Genomic DNA, 16,899 nt, shown 5'->3' with positions numbered 1-16,899 from the left:
AACCCACCATGGTATGATCGTCCCTTTTTCAGTTTTAATTCTAGTCTGTTTTGTTTGTTTTTGAGTTTTGATTGGACCTGGAATCATGCATAACGTTCATATTAGCATTGCATTCTGCATACTGCATTACTATTAAGAAAAAGCACGCACGCGACGCAGCAGCGTCGCTGACGCGTCCGCGTCACGAGTGCGTTTTGAAGAAAAAAGAATTGGACAGAGAGTCACGCGAGAGCGTGGCTGGAGGCGTGCCTTTGGCACAAATTGATCTACGCGACCGCGTCGCTGACGCGTTCGTGTCATTTGCGAAAAATGCCTCCCACGCGTCCGTGTCACCCACGCGACGCGTGCCCTAAAAATCGACGTAAAAAGGTTGTATGGCAGCAAGTTGTGATGGAATCGGGCTGGACTCGTGCTGGAAGCCCAAGCCCTCCCACGCCAACGCGTTCCCCACGTAGGCACGTCGTTTTCCGAAAATGGCCATCCACGTGATCGCGTCAACCACGCGACCGCGTTACCCAAAAATTTGGCAAAATGAGTTTCGAACAGAGAGTTGCGTGAACGCGAGGCTGCACTCGCGCCAATCGCACAAATCAGGCCACGCGATCGCGTGACCCACGCGTCCGCGTCACCTAAACTTATCGCACACCATGCGACCTCGTCACCCACGCAACCGCGTCGCCCGCGCCGCACAACTTATCCAGATCAGCGCCAATTATCTTATCTTTTCTTTTCTAATCCTAATTTCTTCTATCTTTTCTTCTTTTCTTACTTTCTTCTTCTTCTTCTCTTTAATTTCTCATCCCTCTTCACTTCCATTCTATTTCATCCAATTTATTTGCATACTTTCATTCATTGCATTATTTTCATTGGTGTTAGAAATTTATTTGGGTCATTATTTCTTATGATTTGCTTGTAGATTGTTAAGGAATTGTTTGACAATTATATATTAATTTTTATAGAGTTGCTTGCATGTTCAATTTAATACATTCAATAACTTATTTACCATGCATGCTATGTGTTTGTGAAAACGTCCGTATGGCATTGTGCACTATTTTTAGATTTCTTTTATTCTACTACTCAAAATGCTTGCTTTTCACAAAACCTTTTTTATATTTTATTAATTAAATATAATTGTTATTCAAACATGTTATTTTGAAAGAATTAGTAATCTAACTTGGACATAGAATCCTTGATCTATGCTACTCATGCCTTTGCCAGCATGCCAATAAACATCTTGCATTTAATTGTCATTACATGCACTTGCTATATTTCCATTGATGAACTTTTCACATGTAGTCATGACCATGTGTTAACGTCATTCTTCTTTATTGTGCATTAATTACCACCTTTTCCGCTCTCTTTCTTGCTCTAACCCTTAGCTTTAAAAGTTACTTTCTTTTTCCCTTTTTAGGATGGCCACCAAGAAGGGTAAAGAGAAGGCTACTCCCAAACCACCGGCAAGGAAAGGAACAAAAAAGAGCCCCAGCTGAGGAACCACAACCCCCATCCACTTGCACATCTTAGCATGCACCGAGGACGGTGCAATCTTTAAGTGTGGGGAGGTCGATACCGACTTCCAGGGGTTAGTTACCTTCTTTTCAACACCAATACTCTATTTTCTTTGTTTGTTCAATGTTGCATTGCATAATAGATTGCATGTGTAGTTGATTGTTTGCATTTAAGTACTACTTAGTTGAAAAATAATAAGTTTCTTTTTAAGACCCTATTTTTGAAAAATTTTCACTAATTTAAATTAAAAAAAATTAAAATTTTCTATGTGTTAAATTTGTTTGAAGATCGTAAATTGGAACATGATTTTTGAGCTAAAGAACACACAACCTGTGAGATTTTGAGCTTATTTATATGGTTACATTATTTGACCATAAATTTTTATTCTTGTGTGTTTTCTTCTCTATAATTGCAATCTCTGCTTTGTTCCATTCTATATGTCCATTATTTAGTGTATTTACATGCTTGTATATGATTGAGGGCATTACTTGTTTTTGCTCACTTATCCCAAATAAGCCTACCCTTTTATGTCACCCTTGTTAGCCACTTTGAACTTTTTAACCCCCTTATATTTCATAACTACATTACTAGCCTTAAACAGAAAAACAAAATAAAAATCCCAAGTTAAATCCTTGGTTAGCTTAAGATAGATATTGTGTATAATTTAAGTGTGGGAAATTTTATGGGAACATGGGATGATAGGAAAAAGTAGGGAATTAAATTGAATAAGTTATTTGAAAATTTGGGAAGCATACTCATGTGAAATCAAAATAATTAAATTACCATGTGCATTGATAAAAAAATTAAGTAATTAAATAAGGGGATACAAAAATTTCCCCAATACAAAATAAAAAGAATCAATGCACATGGGACAAAATTCAAAAATTAAATTTGGTGCATGAGCATGTAATACAAAAGTGGAAAAATTTGGGTAGCTAGGTAAAGAACTTTAAAATTATATAAAGTACGTATATGTTAGGTGAGATCTTAGACTAATCAAGGATTCACTTTGTTAGCTCACTTAGCCTTATATATATATATATATATATATATATATATATATATATATATATATATATATATATATCCTTACCTTTACATTAGCCTCATTACAACCCTGAAAAGACCTCATGATGTTTGTATTGGTACATTAAATATTTGTTGATTGGTTAGATGAAGAACAAAGTTTAAAAAGCATGACTGACGCCAGGGCATTTTGGCCAGTTTTACTGACCTTTTCTTTACTGTTTCTAAGGTAGTTTCATGCATTTCCTTAGAAAATAAGCTAGTTTTGGATAGATATTCACTTACATATTGATTCAAGCATACATGGTGCACCTTAAATGATTTCATGAGGATTTTGCATGAAATTAATGACAAATTGGATGTTGCATTTCCCATGACTTGGACTAGAACTTTGATGCACTTTATTGCTTGATTTCAGGACAAAGGAAGCAAGGAAGAACCACGTTAGTAGCCACATTAGTCTCACTAATGTGACTTCTAACGTAGGAATGGGAGCTAGCTTGCAAAGTTAATGAGAAAAGTAATCGCCAATAACGTCCTCGAAGCCATCATAGAGCACGTTAAGAGTCACGTTAACTAAGTTAACGTGAACTCTAACGTGGAGGAAAGAAAATGGAGCCAACATTAGTCACACTTACCATTGTCACTAACGTTGGGCCAAGCTCATAAGTGACCACGTTAGTTGCCACGTTAACTTAGTTAATGTGGCTTCTAACGTTAAGAAGCAAAAGAGAAGCCAACGTTAGTGACATTCACCTTTGTCACTAACGTTGGCCAAGCCTCCAAAAGCCACGTTAACTTCCACGTTAACTAAGTTAACGTTTAACGTGGAAGCCAACGTGGAGAAAGTATATGATCACCAACGTTAGTGACACCTAACATTGTCACTAACGTTGGAATGAACCACACAAGCCACAATGAGCCACGTTAACTCCCACGTTAACTTAGTTAACGTGGAAGCTAACGTGATGAAGAGAGATGATGAGCCAACGTTAGTGACATTCACCTTTGTCACTAACGTTGGAGATGGCTAGCATTGCTACGTTAGAGGCCACGTTAACCTAGTTAACGTGGACTCTAACGTGGGAGATAGGGGCACATTGGAACGTTAGTGACAAAGGTAAGTGTCACTAACATTCTCGAAGGTTGGCAAGCTAACGTTAAGAGCCACGTTAACTAAGTTAACGTGGACTCTAACGTAAGAAAAGGGGAGGCTTCTCAATGTTATTGGGAAGGTAAGTCCCAATAATGTGTGCGAAGGACCAAGAGGCAACGTTAGTGGCAACGTTTGTGCCACTAACGTTGAGGTTAACGTGGCTCTAACTTGGGTAAGGAACGTTAGTGAAGAAGGTGATTGTCACTAACATTCTCGAACCCACATTTTCACTTAACGTTAACACCACTAACGTCCTGAGCTAAAGTCCCTGCCCACTTTACACTTTCTCTCTGCAAGTAAAGCTAAGCCCAATGAAGAAGATAACTGCTTCAAACTCCAGATCCAAAGGCCCATACCCAAGACTTGAAGAGCCAACTAGAAGATCAGAAGAGTAGTATATATAGGTGTAACTTTGAATTGATTAGAGGAGGATTGAAAAAATTGGGAAAACTACTCTCTGTATTTTACCATTCTCTGCACTTCTAGTTTTGTTTTCATCATGTATTCTCCATCTTTTCTTTCATTTTCCAGAGCTATGAACAACTAAACCCCTTTCATTGGGTTAGGGAGCTCTGTTGTAATTTGATGGATCAATACTAGTTTTCATTATTCTTCTTCTATCTGTTTTCTTGATTTTACTTGAAAGCTTTCGATCTTCATCCAATTGAATAGTTATCTTGGAAAAGAAGCTATTCAAACTTGGATCTCTTCTGAACCTTGAAAGAGGAATGAAGAGATCATGCTAGAAATGCTTTCTCATGCTGGACCAAATTGGGTTTGGATGGATATGTGACTATAATCCTCTCAATACTTGATTTGGGAAATGCATGTGGTATAATCAGTGACCATACTTCATCTCTTCTCATGAGCAATTGACCAAGGAATTAGCTATTGATCAAGATTTGAGAGATTGAATTACAAGAAATTGTAATTCGATCACTTAAGATTGCCAAGGAGATCAATGAATGCATTGATTGAGGAAGAGATGAAAATGAAATTTATCCGGAGAATGCAACATCTCCTGAACCCAATGAACTCCCCATTTCTGATCTTACCCATTCTCTTTAATTTCTGTCATTTACTTTTATGAGCAGTTACCCCATTCCCATTTACAATTCTGCAATTTACTTTCGGTCATTTACTTTCAGCTCTTTATTTTTAGCATTTACTTCTTTTGTTATTTACCTTCCTGCCATTTTATTTTCGGCAATTCTTAACTCAAATACTGATTCGCTCAACTAGAACATTCCTCTAATTAAAGTTGCTTGATCAATCAATCTCTGTAGGATTCGACCTCACTCTATTGTGAGTTTTTACTTGACGACGAATTTGGTACACTTGCCGAAGGAAATTTATCACGAGACAAGTTTTTCGCGCATCAAGTTTATGGCGCCGTTGCCGGGGATTGATTGTGCATCAACAATGATTAAATTGGAGGATAACTAGATTGAGCATTTTTGTTTTGTTTGATTTAATTTTCTGTTTGAGTAATTTACTTTCAGTTTTAGTTAATTTCTTCCCTTCCCCCTACTTTTTCATTTCTTTTTGTTATCTACAACTCAGTTCACTAACCCACTAACTGTTTGATATATTGCATCCCTCACACTAACAGTAATTCTAACAGAATACTTTCTGCATTTATTTTCCTTGCTTGTGCTTTGTTGGTTATATGACACGGAGAAGAAGCGGGGCTTCAACTTCCTTTGATTCTGAACCTGAGAGAACCTTCTTTAGATTAAGAAGGGAAGCAAGAGGAAAAAGAGTGGTTGGTGCTGAGGAAGAGGAGGAATACTTTGAACCAAACATGGAAGAAAACATGGAAGAACATCGTGAGGAAGAGGCTCACAACCATGGCGGAGGAGGTCGAGCAAATCATGCTGGGGAGGATAAAAGAGTTTTAGGCTCTTACATCAATCCATGCCAACAATTTTGAACTAAAACCACAGCTCATCACCCTTATTCAGAACAACTGTTCGTTCGGAGGAAGTGTCCAAGAAGACCCCAATCAACATCTAACCACCTTCCTGAGAATATGTGACACAGTGAAGTCTAATGGTGTTCATCCTGACGCCTATAGACTGCTCTTATTTCCATTCTCACTCAAGGATAAGGCAGCCAAGTGGCTGGAGTCTTTCCCGAAGGAGAGCTTGACAACTTGGGAAGATGTAGTGAACAAATTCTTAGCAAGATTCTACCCCCCTCAACGAATCAATAGGCTGAGAGCTGAGGTCCAAACTTTCAGGCAACAAGATGGTGAGACTCTTTATGAAGCATGGGAGAGGTTTAAGGACCTAACAAGGAGGTGTCCACCTGACATGTTTAATGAATGGGTGCAGCTGCACATTTTCTATGAAGGGCTCTCTTATGAGTCAAAGAAGGCCGTAGACCATTCATCCGGAGGATCTTTGAACAAGAAAAAGACCATTGAGGAAGCCATAGATGTCATTGAAATAGTAGCAGAGAATGACTATTTCTATGCTTCTGAAAGAGGCAACACTAGAGGAGTAATGGAGCTAAACAATGTAGATGCTCTGCTAGCCCAAAACAAACTCATTACCCAGCAGCTGGCTGACCTCACCAAGAAGATGGAAAGGAACCAAGTAGCAGCAATCACTACTTCATCAACAACCCAAGAAGGAGTGAATGAAGAAGTAGAGGGTAGTCAGGAGCAAGCCAACTACATTGGGAATTCACCTAGGCAAAACCATGATCCATACTCTAAGACCTATAACCCTGGATGGAGGAATCACCCAAACTTTGGGTGGGAAAATCAACAAGACCAAGGCCTAGATCAAAGACGTTCAAATCCCAACAACAATGCAGCCCACCAACATTTCACATCTAGACCATATCAGCACCCACATAACCAACCCTCTCAAAACCTTTACCATGGCCAAAATAACCCTCCTCATCCTTCCACCTCTAATCCCAATCTACCATCATTTGATGACAGACTCTCAAGGATTGAGAATCTACTTGAAGGCATAGGCAAAGAGATTCAAGACAATAAGGAATTCAAGGAGAAAGTGCGAGCCAATTTCAAGAACCAGGGAGACACAATCAAGAGGTTGGAATCCCAAGTGGGGTATCTCTCTGAGTAGATTCCCAAACCTACAGATGGATTCCCAAGTGACACAGAGAAGAATCCAAGAGGTGAAACAAAGAAAGTAAGATGGGAAGATTGCAAGATAGTCACTATAAGTGATAAGAAGAATGAGGACAAGCCAAACAACTCGGCAGAACAACCTGGAGACACCTCAATAGAGAAGGAGGAAAAAGATCACCAAGAACCAGAAATCTCACAACAGGAGCTGCTGAGACTTTATGCACCCTTTCCCCAACTACTCAAGGGTGCTGTTGAGAAGAGAATATACTTAAGATTTCTTGACTTGTTTGCATCTCTGCATGTCAACATACCATTCATCAAGACCATCCAACAAATGCCTGCATACATCAAGTATATGAAGGAACTGCTTCCTAGGAAAAGCTCACTCAAGGGAGGCCAAACTATAGTGATGAACAAGGAGTGCAGCGCCCTCATTCAACTAGAGTTGCCTACAAAAAGAAAGGACCCAGGGAGTTTTCACATCCCCTGTGCCATAGGAGAAACAATGTTTGATAGAGCACTCTACGATTTGGGAGCAAGCATCAACTTAATGCCCTTATCCTTGGTGAAGAGGCTGCGGATCAATGAGATAATGCCCACAGATGTAGTCATCAGTCTGGCTGACAAAACTCAAAAACAAGCAATAGGAGTGGTGGAAAATGTGTTGGTAAAGGTTGGGAAATACTTTCTTCCCACAGACTTCGTCATCCTAGACATGGAAGAGAGTCACACTCACCCAATCATATTGGGAAGACCATTCCTAGCTATAGCCAGAGCACTCATAGATGTTGAGCGAGGGGAGCTAATATTGAGGATCCATGATGAACGACTCAGTTTTAATGTCTTCAAATTCTCACAAGAAGCAGACCAAGAGAACAAAGAACCAAGCAAAGATCATAATGAGATACTGAAAGAGGAAGCAAGCACTGAAGCACAACCAGCCCATCTGGGAAAGCCCTTGCTTGATGAACAAGGAAATAAGCAGTTGTCACAACTCAAGGAAAAGCTAGAGGAACCGAAACCACCAGAGACATGTGAAGACAACAACAAAATTCCCTTAGACGAAGAAGTCACAAAGAGCAAGACAACATCAAAAGGAACAAAGAAGAAGGTACCAAGGAGGTGGAGGAACAAGAAGATCCCTACCGAGGACTTCTCTCCAGGGGATAAAGTAATCTCAGCTTACTTCCCAGATATCCCCCTGATCTCCCCACTGTACCATCTCAGTTACCTAAGGTCTTCACTATCAACAGAGTTCTCTCCTTGGAACATGTAGAGATCATTGATACAACCAATGGATATAAGTCCAAGGCAAGAGGGGAGGACTTGAAGCATTATCAGCCTCCCTGATGAAGGAGAAACGTCAAGCTAGTGACGCTAAAGAAGCGCTTCATGGGAGGCAACCCATGTTTTATATGCTTTTAATAGTAAATAAGTCAATATTCATGAATTCCAACCCAAACTTGACAAACACTTGGTGAAATCCTTATTATGCAGTATATAGTGAAGAACAAGTTTGGTGTTCAAAGCATGCCAAGAAAGCATGGATGCAACTCAGAGCATGCTAGTCTTGGAGCTTTGAACAAAACTTTTCATCACAGTGCTCCAAACTAAGTTTGGTGTCACCCCAGGGTGCCACGAATATGCATATAAGGACACACAGTTAGTCAGTTAGTTGGTGTTCATGAATAAACAATCTAATCCTTTTTCTTTACTATACTAGCCGTAAAGTTTAATTTTTATGATATTGAATTTTCTTATTTTATTTTTATAGGGAAAAGGAGAGGAGCATTGAAGGGGATTGATTGGACAATTAAATGAGAAAGGTTCGGCCACTTCATGAAGAGAAACTACACCTTTGTCTCAAGAAGGAATGCATTGGAAAATGTTGCCATGCAACATGGAAAAGAATGGGACCCTTGGAGACCGAACCAATAACCCTCATAAAGTGATGATCCTTGTCCTTTCTCCATGCACAACCCCAACCGTCCATCAAGCAACCATTCCATCAATCCACACCTTCCATTCACTCACAACCCCTCTATATAAGTGACCTTTGTTCCGTACCCCACCTCCACACTCCACACCCACTCTTCACACCTCTTCCTTTCGAAACCAAGCACCTCACACCCCATTAGACACATTCTCCCTCATTCCCTTCACTGCAATCAACCCTAAACAACCAAAAGTCTCCACACCCTTACCACCTTCACACACTAACTCTCATTCATGGCATCTTCGAGCTCTAAAAAAAGGCAGGGAAAGGAACCTATGGAGCAACACCCGTATGATGAAAAGAGATTTAGAAGCTTGCACCATGCATTACAATACGAGTGGATGGTGGATAAGGAGATCATCTATGAGCTGGGGTTTCAAGTTAAGAAAACTGAGTGCCCCGAAATCACAAAGAAGGTAGAAAAGAGAAGATGGGAGCTCCTCACTGATCCGGTCATTAAGGTGAATGCAAATCTTGTAAGAGAATTTTATGCAAATACGGTCCGGTATGATAAGGCGGACGAGTCGTATACGAGCTTTGTGAGAGGAAAGATTGTGGATTTCGGTCCCATGAGTGTCATGAGGGCATTAAAGCTACGGTCCATACCGTTTAAAGAATAGAGTTATCATTCAAGAATGGACAACAACCCCAATCATGACCAGATTGTGCAAGATATTTGTGTACCAGGAGCCGACTGGGAAAGATATGCGGATAGGAGACCAAGGTTCATCAAGAGAGCAGATCTCACCCCAGAAGTAAAAGGGTGGTTCGAAATTGTAAGGAGGTCCATCCTCCCAGTAGGGAACAACTCGGAGGTGAATCATGGTTTATGAACTCATAGCAGAAGGCATTAGAAAAATGGCAGAGAAAAGCGACTCAAGAGGAACGTTAGGTTACCCCAGCACTATTTACCGACTGTGCAAGAAAGATGGGGTGGTGTTTGAAGATGAGGACCCCGTGTGGATAAAAGAGGGCATTCCAATAACCGTTCGACGAATGCATGCTACCGCATCCCCCCTGCCTCAACGGAAGCAAAGGAAGAGGCCAGCCCCTCAAGTAGTAGAAGGACAAGTCTTAGAAGGGCAAGCACCAGTCACCTTGGATATGCACGAACTGCAGGAAGCTATTGATGGCCTATCTTGACAATATTTGGAAAGCCAAGGAGCACAGAAAGAGCTTCAACTACAGATGATGGGGTAGTAAGAGGAATCACTCTCAAGATGGATAACTCAACAAGGGGAGTGACAAAAGTAAATGATGGAGCAACAACTGAGTCAAGGACAACAATGGAGTGAAACATTCCACAGGATGGAACAAAGGCAAAATGAACAACAAGAATCCATCCAGAGGCTAATCAACATCCAAGCACATCAAGAAGCACATGATGCGCATAAACTTGTTATGCCACGATTTTAGGAAATTGCACGATCGGCAAAATTCCTTCCGGCAAGTGCACCGGTTATCGTCAAGTAAAAACTCACAATAGAGTGAGGTCGAATCCCACAAGGATTGGTTGAATGAGCAATTCGGATTAGAAGTGTGTTCTAGTTGAGCGGAATCAAGATTTAGATGAGAATTGCGGAATGTAAAATTGGCGGGAAAAGTAAATGACAAGAAATTGAAATGGCGGAATCTTAAATTGCATGAATTAAAGAGCAGAAGCTAAATTGCTGAAATTAAAAGGGAATGGGGGTGATTGCATGAATTTAGTTGCAGAATGTAAAGAGAAAGTGGAAATCAGAAATGGGGAATTCATTGGGTTATAGGAGATATTGAGATCTCCGAATCAAAACATGTTTATCTCTTCCTCAACCAATGCGTTCATTAAATTTTGCTTGGCAATCTTATATGATTGGATCCCAATCCCTTGGCTCACCAATTCTCTCTAAAAACAAACAAATTCCCAATCCCTTGGTTTAAATGTTCATAAGAAGAGATGATGCTCGATCACTGATTATACCACACAGTTTCATGAACCACAATTTGGTAGGATTACATGTCACAATATCCATCCAAACCCCAATCCAATTCACTGTGAGAAAGCTTCTCTAGCATGAATCCTCCATTCCTTTCCCAAGGTTCCGAAGGATTCCAATTATGGGTAGTTTCTTTCCCAAGACAACTACCCAATGGAATTAGATCGAGAAGCTTTCTAACAAAATTCAAGAGAAAAGATTGAAGAAGAAGATAAACTATTATTGATTCATTGAATTACAATAGAGCTCCCTAACCCAATGAAAGGGGTTTAGTGAGTCATAGCTCTGAATTCAATTACAAAACTAAAAGAAAATGATCCAAAGTTCTCCAAAGTCCCCTTCTAACTTAAATTCTATCCTATTTATACACTTTCTATATTGAGCTTCTGTTGTGTTTCTTGGGCTTTGAGGCCTCTCCCTGCTTTCCTTTTGCTTTGGGTTTATGATCCATAATCTTGATGAGGCTGCTGATCCAAATTCTGTAACATTCATTGAGCCAACTTAGTGATAATCAAATAATGACACATGACTCAACAAATTGAAATTTCAGACTCATCAATCCTTCAGGCCCAATCCCATAAACCATGATATTCAATTGGGTTTCATACCAGAATAAGTTTAAGTTAATGTTTGTGCTCAAATACTAACTTAAACCACAATATTTTTGGTCCAGAAACCTTTTCCAAGAGTGGCATTTAGGTTGCAGTTTAAGCTTAAACTGCAGCTTAAACGCCAGACACTTCCAGTGAGGCTTTTTTGTAGAAGCACGTTTAAGCTTCAGTTTAAGGTTAAACTGAAGCTTAAACGTGGAAATGGAAGAAGGCAGCCCTGGAGAGTCATGTAGTCGAACACGTTTAAGCTTCAGTTTAAGGTTAAACTGAAGCTTAAACGTGGATATAGGAAGGGCAGCCCTGGAGGTCGAACACGTTTAACCTCCAGTTTAAGGTTAAACTGGAGGTTAAACGTGGAAATGGAAGGAGGCATCCTGGAGGTCGAACACGTTTAACCTCCAGTTTAAGGTTAAACTGGAGGTTAAACGTGGAAGCTTAGAAGGGTAGCCCTGGAGGTGTCGAACACGTTTAAGCTCCAGTTTGAGGTCAAACTGGAGCTTAAACGTGGAAATGGAGAGAGCAACCCTGGAGTAGAAAACTTGGTCGAACACGTTTAAGCTCCAGTTTGAGGTCAAACTGGAGCTTAAACGTGGAAATGGCTCCCTGGTGCTTTTCCCATTCTGGCGTTTAACCTCCAGTTTAAGGTTAAACTGGAGGTTAAACGTGGAACTCCTTCCTGAGTGGCATTATCATTCTGGCGTTTAACCTCCAGTTTGAGGTTAAACTGGAGGTTAAACGTGGAATGCTTCTTTGGTGAGACTTTTCATTCTGGCGTTTAACCTCCAGTTTAAGGTTAAACTGGAGGTTAAACTTCAATTCCAGCATTTCTTAGCCTTCATGATTCTGGCGTTTAAGCTCCAGTTTAGGCTTAAACTGGAACTTAAACTCCACATGTGATATTCAAGCTTCCTTTATTGATTTTGTTGCTTCCTTGCTTAGCCTCTTCTTCCCTGAAATCATCCAAACAAATGCATCAAAGTCTTGCAAAATTTCATGAGAAATCTTCCATTCATAGCATTCAAGTAATATAACTAAAACTCATGGAATTTGCATCAAAATCATATTGTTTGGATGGTTCATTGCTTTGTTATTCTTTTAACCATTATTGGTTACTTTAAGCTCAAGAAAATGCATAAAACAACTAAAACTAACAGAAAAATGCTAGTGAAACTAGCCTAAGATGCCTTGGCATCACAACACCAAACTTAATACTTGCTTGTCCCTAAGCAAGTCCTGAGTTATTTGAGAAGAAAGTATGAAACAGAAAGCAATTACATTGGCTATATTAGCAAGCATTTGAAGTTCATCAGAAGGGTTTTATGCAGACAGTTGCAGCATCACTTTTTCATTCTTATCAGGTAAGATTATCACTTTTTCATTGCATCCATCAAACACTGCTATGGCCTCTTGTTATTCTTATGTCCTTGGCACTTTTCTTTTCTTTTTCTTAGAGCTTTTTTTTTTTTTTTTTTTTTTTGCTCCTTGTTTGCTTAGTGTCATGTGTTGCACAAGCCTTTGGCATTTTCTTTTTCTTATCAGTGCACTACACATATCCACTTTAGGCATTTTAGTTCACATTTCTTCTTGAGACATTGGTGCCCAGCACCTCTTTGTGTGACTAAATGTTTTGTATTTAGGTTGCTCTTGATAATGGACTTTTGGTTGATAATCCCGGGTTAGTTAACCCAAGTTACCAAGTGTTGAAACACTCCTCAGAACCTATTCATCCAAGCATATCCTTAATACATAAACACCACAGGCATTTGTCTCAGAAGTTCAAACCATTGGTACCTAGCTTATTTTCTCAATTTTTTTTGCTTTTTGGTTGCCCTTTTTCAGTGGCTTTTTCTTCTTCTTTTTCTTTCTTTTTCATGGCCAAAGACATTTATTCATCAAGATCCATAGACAGTTTTCAATTTCTACACAAAGAATGATAATTCTACACTCTAATTCCAGTGATCTGACTAAACAATCAAGCATGCATACCACCACTTAATTCTACTTGATTTGTCACTAATTTAGCCAAGTTACTTTTGTTCAAACTTTTCTTTTATTTTCGGAAACAGAACAAGCATGGCAAGCATTTGTTTAAGAAGGTGGAGTTATATCCAAACATCTAGGCATTCACTTTATTCAAAGCAATAAACAGACAAATATACTAAAAACTTCACATTCCAGAAAGATTCAACATTTACAGTTTAAACCAGAACAAGCATGCTTTTGTTTGCCCTTTTTAAAGAATTATCAAGGAACAATATCACCTTGTGAAATTCCTTGTTTTCTCTTTGTTGCCAGGAAACAATTTGATTTCCCTTCTTCTCCTAAATGTTGCTTCATGTTTTAAAATCCTTGTTTCCTTTCCTGCAAAGAGTGATGAAGTTGCTTGCTTCTCAAGCACTTGAGTGGTTAGCTCAACTATGTGTGGGTAAGTATCTGAGTCTTAAGTTGGTGTGTGAACACCAAACTTAGTCTCCCACTTACTTCTCTGTGCTTTGAATCCTTGAGTTCTCTTTGGAATGAAGTTGCTGCTAAGGGTTTTAAGCATTTCTGTGACTGCTTAGAATGGTTGTTCCTCTCATATAATTCAAAGGTTGTTGTGTTCAGTTGATCTTTATGGTGGAACACCAAACTTAGAGTCACACCTTCCCCTTTGAATTATTGATCCACGAATTCATTGTTTGGTGTGAAACACCAAACTTAATTCTTTGCAATGCACAGAAACTACTTCACCCTTTTTATTGAAACAAATAAAAGAAACAGCAAAAGGATATTACCTCAGGTTGGGTTGCCTCCCAACAAGCGCTTCTTTAACGTCACTAGCTTGACGGTTGTCCCTTGTTAGGGTGGATTGTAGTGCTTGACGTCTTCTCCTCTCACTATGCAAACGTCCCCACTTGATTCCTTCATGACCTCTAAATGTTCCATAGAAAGAACTTTCCTGATTGTGAACACTTGAGGGAGCTGGGAAGGAATGGTTTTGAGGTCAGGTGGGATTGGCAGATAATGACTTGATATCACTTTATCTCCCGGAGAAAAACCTTCAGTGGGAATTTTCTTGTTTCTCCACCCTCTTGGCAATTTCTTTACAATTCTTCCCTTTCTCTTGAAGCTTTCTTCATTGACCCTTATGCCGAGAGGATCCTTCTGATTTGCTTCTATTGATTCTTATGGCTTTAACTCTTGCAATTCTTGTTTCCTTTCCAAGGACTGTTTCAGAGTTTCAGCTGCCTGATTGCCTTCCTCCAAACACAGATGGCTACTCTCATCCTTAGGCCTTTCATGTTCTGGTTCAGGCTCAGATGCAGGTTTGAAAACATTAAAAATGAGCTGTTCATCATGTATTCTCAAAATTAGCTCTCCTTGTTCTACATCTATGAGTGCTCTAGCAGTGGCTAGAAATGGCCTCCCCAGAATGATGGGCTGTAGGTAGCTTTCCTCCATGTCCAAAATGACAAAGTCTGTGGGGAAGTAATAATCCCCCACTTTCACCAGCACATTTTCAACTACCCCTTCAGCTTGCTTCTTAGTTTTGTCAGCCAGTTGTATGATTACATCAGTGGATCTCACCTCATTCAGTTGTAGCCTCTTCATAAGAGTTAGAGGCATCACATTTATGCTAGCTCCTAGATCACAGAATCCTCTGTCAATTTTTGTTTCCCCTATGATGCAAGGGATATGAAAACTTCCTGGGTCCGTTTTCTTAGAGAGTGTGTCCTTCTTGATGAGAGCACTGCATTCTTTGTTCATTGTTACCGTCTGTCCTCCCTTCAAAACTCTTTTCTTGCTTAACAATTCCTTTAAATACTTGATGTGTGTAGGCATTTGATGGAGAATCTCAAGAAAGGGAATATTGACATGGAGAGAGTTAAATGTCTCTAAAAACCTTGAATAGGTTTTCCCTTTTTCACCTCCTCCTAACCTCTGAGGAAATGGTGCTTTTGGTTGGTATATTTCCAGCATGCCTTTTTGCAGTTCCTTGGCTTGCTCAGTTCCACTTTCCTGCTTAACTTCTTCCACATCTTCCTTCAAGATTTCTGGTTCCTGCTCTGAGGGCCTGATTCCTTCTTCTTCTGAAACTTCCTTCAATATGGTGATGGCCTTGCATTCTTCCCATCTCACTCTCTTTTGTTCCCCTTTAGGATTCTTTTCTGTGTCACTAGGGAACACTGCAGTTGATTTGACGGCCTGTTGAGATAGCTCTCCTACTTGAGACTCCATCCTCTTGAGTTTTTCACCATGGTTTCTTAAGGTAGCTCTCACATCATCCCTGAAGCTTTTCAATTCGGTTATGTCTTGACTCATGGTTGCAATCATTCCTTCTATCCGGTTTAATTGATCTTGAAATTGTTGGTTCGGATTAAGTTGGGTAGGTTGATTATTTTGGCCATGATATGATGGTTGGGGGTAAGTGTTTTGTGTGGCTTGGTATGATCTTTGGTTGGAGTTTTGGTATGTGGAATTGTTATGTTGGTTGTGGTTGTAAGGTTTGTGGTTTTGTGGTTGGGTTTGTTGGTTTCCCCACCCAAAGTTTGGGTGATTTTTCCATCCTGGGTTGTAAGTGTTGGAATGTGGATCATATGATTGCCTTTGTTGGTTTCCCACATAGTTGGCCTCTTCCCAATCACCTCCTTCACTGCTTACTTCCTCTTGATCTTGTGTGTGTATTGCAGCCACTTGCTTTGTTTCTAATTGCCTGGTAAGCTCTGCTAGTTGCTTGGCAAACACCTTGTTTTGGGCTAGAATTGTATCAACATGGTTCAGCTCCATGACTCCCTTAGTGTTATGCCTCTCTGATGCATAGTAATACTCATTCTCAGCCACTGTCTCAATCACTTCAATGGCCTCTTCCACAGTCTTTTTCCTGTTCAATGAACCTCCTGATGAATGGTCTACAGCCTTCCTTGATTCATAAGAGAGTCCATCATAGAAAATATGCAATTGCACCCAATCATGGAACATGTCTGGTGGGCATTTCCTTGTCAAATCCTTGAATCTCTCCCATGCCTCGTAGAGAGTTTCACCATCTTGTTGTCTAAAAGTTTGAACCTCAGATCGAAGCCTATTGACCTTTTGTGGGGGGTAGAAACGTGCCAGAAACTTGCTTTCCACCTCATCCCATGTTGTTAGACTCCCCCTTGGGAATGATTCCAGCCACTTAGCTGCTTTGTCCCTAAGTGAAAATGGGAACAAAAGCAGTTTATAGGCATCTTCCTGGACTCCATTGGACTTCACAGTGTCACAAATTCTCAGGAATTTTGTGAGATGTTGGTTGGGATCTTCATTAGCACTTCCACCAAATGAACAATGATTCTCCACCAGTGATATTAGCTGTGGTTTGAGCTCGAAATTGTTGGCCTGAATGGGTGGTTTCTGGATGCTGCTACCACAATTCCCAGAGGTTGGGTTTATGTATGAACTAAGAACCCTCCTCTCAGGAATGGCATTGTTTCCATCAGCTCTCTCATGGTTGTGAACTTCTCTATCCATGTTGAGATCTAAAGCTTCCTCAAAATTGTCCT

General features: G+C 40.0%; 2 non-coding genes across 2 annotated transcripts; one reads left to right on the top strand and one right to left on the bottom strand.

Annotated features, from left to right (window-relative positions):
* Positions 1-5,904: 5,904 nt before the first annotated feature.
* LOC112787714 (small nucleolar RNA R71) lies at positions 5,905-6,008 on the bottom strand. The gene has a single exon (XR_003195110.1). It is a non-coding gene; the product is annotated as a small nucleolar RNA R71 (small nucleolar RNA).
* A 10,329-nt stretch (positions 6,009-16,337) lies between these two features.
* On the top strand, positions 16,338-16,441 carry LOC112786960 (small nucleolar RNA R71). The gene has a single exon (XR_003194401.1). It is a non-coding gene; the product is annotated as a small nucleolar RNA R71 (small nucleolar RNA).
* The last annotated feature ends 458 nt before the right edge of the window (positions 16,442-16,899 follow it).

This window comes from Arachis hypogaea, chromosome 20, assembly GCF_003086295.3.
Source record: "Arachis hypogaea cultivar Tifrunner chromosome 20, arahy.Tifrunner.gnm2.J5K5, whole genome shotgun sequence".
Classification (NCBI taxonomy): Eukaryota; Viridiplantae; Streptophyta; class Magnoliopsida; order Fabales; family Fabaceae; genus Arachis; species Arachis hypogaea.
The sequence above is the reverse complement of the archived record's forward strand: the minus strand, read 5'-3'. Positions and strand labels throughout refer to the sequence as shown.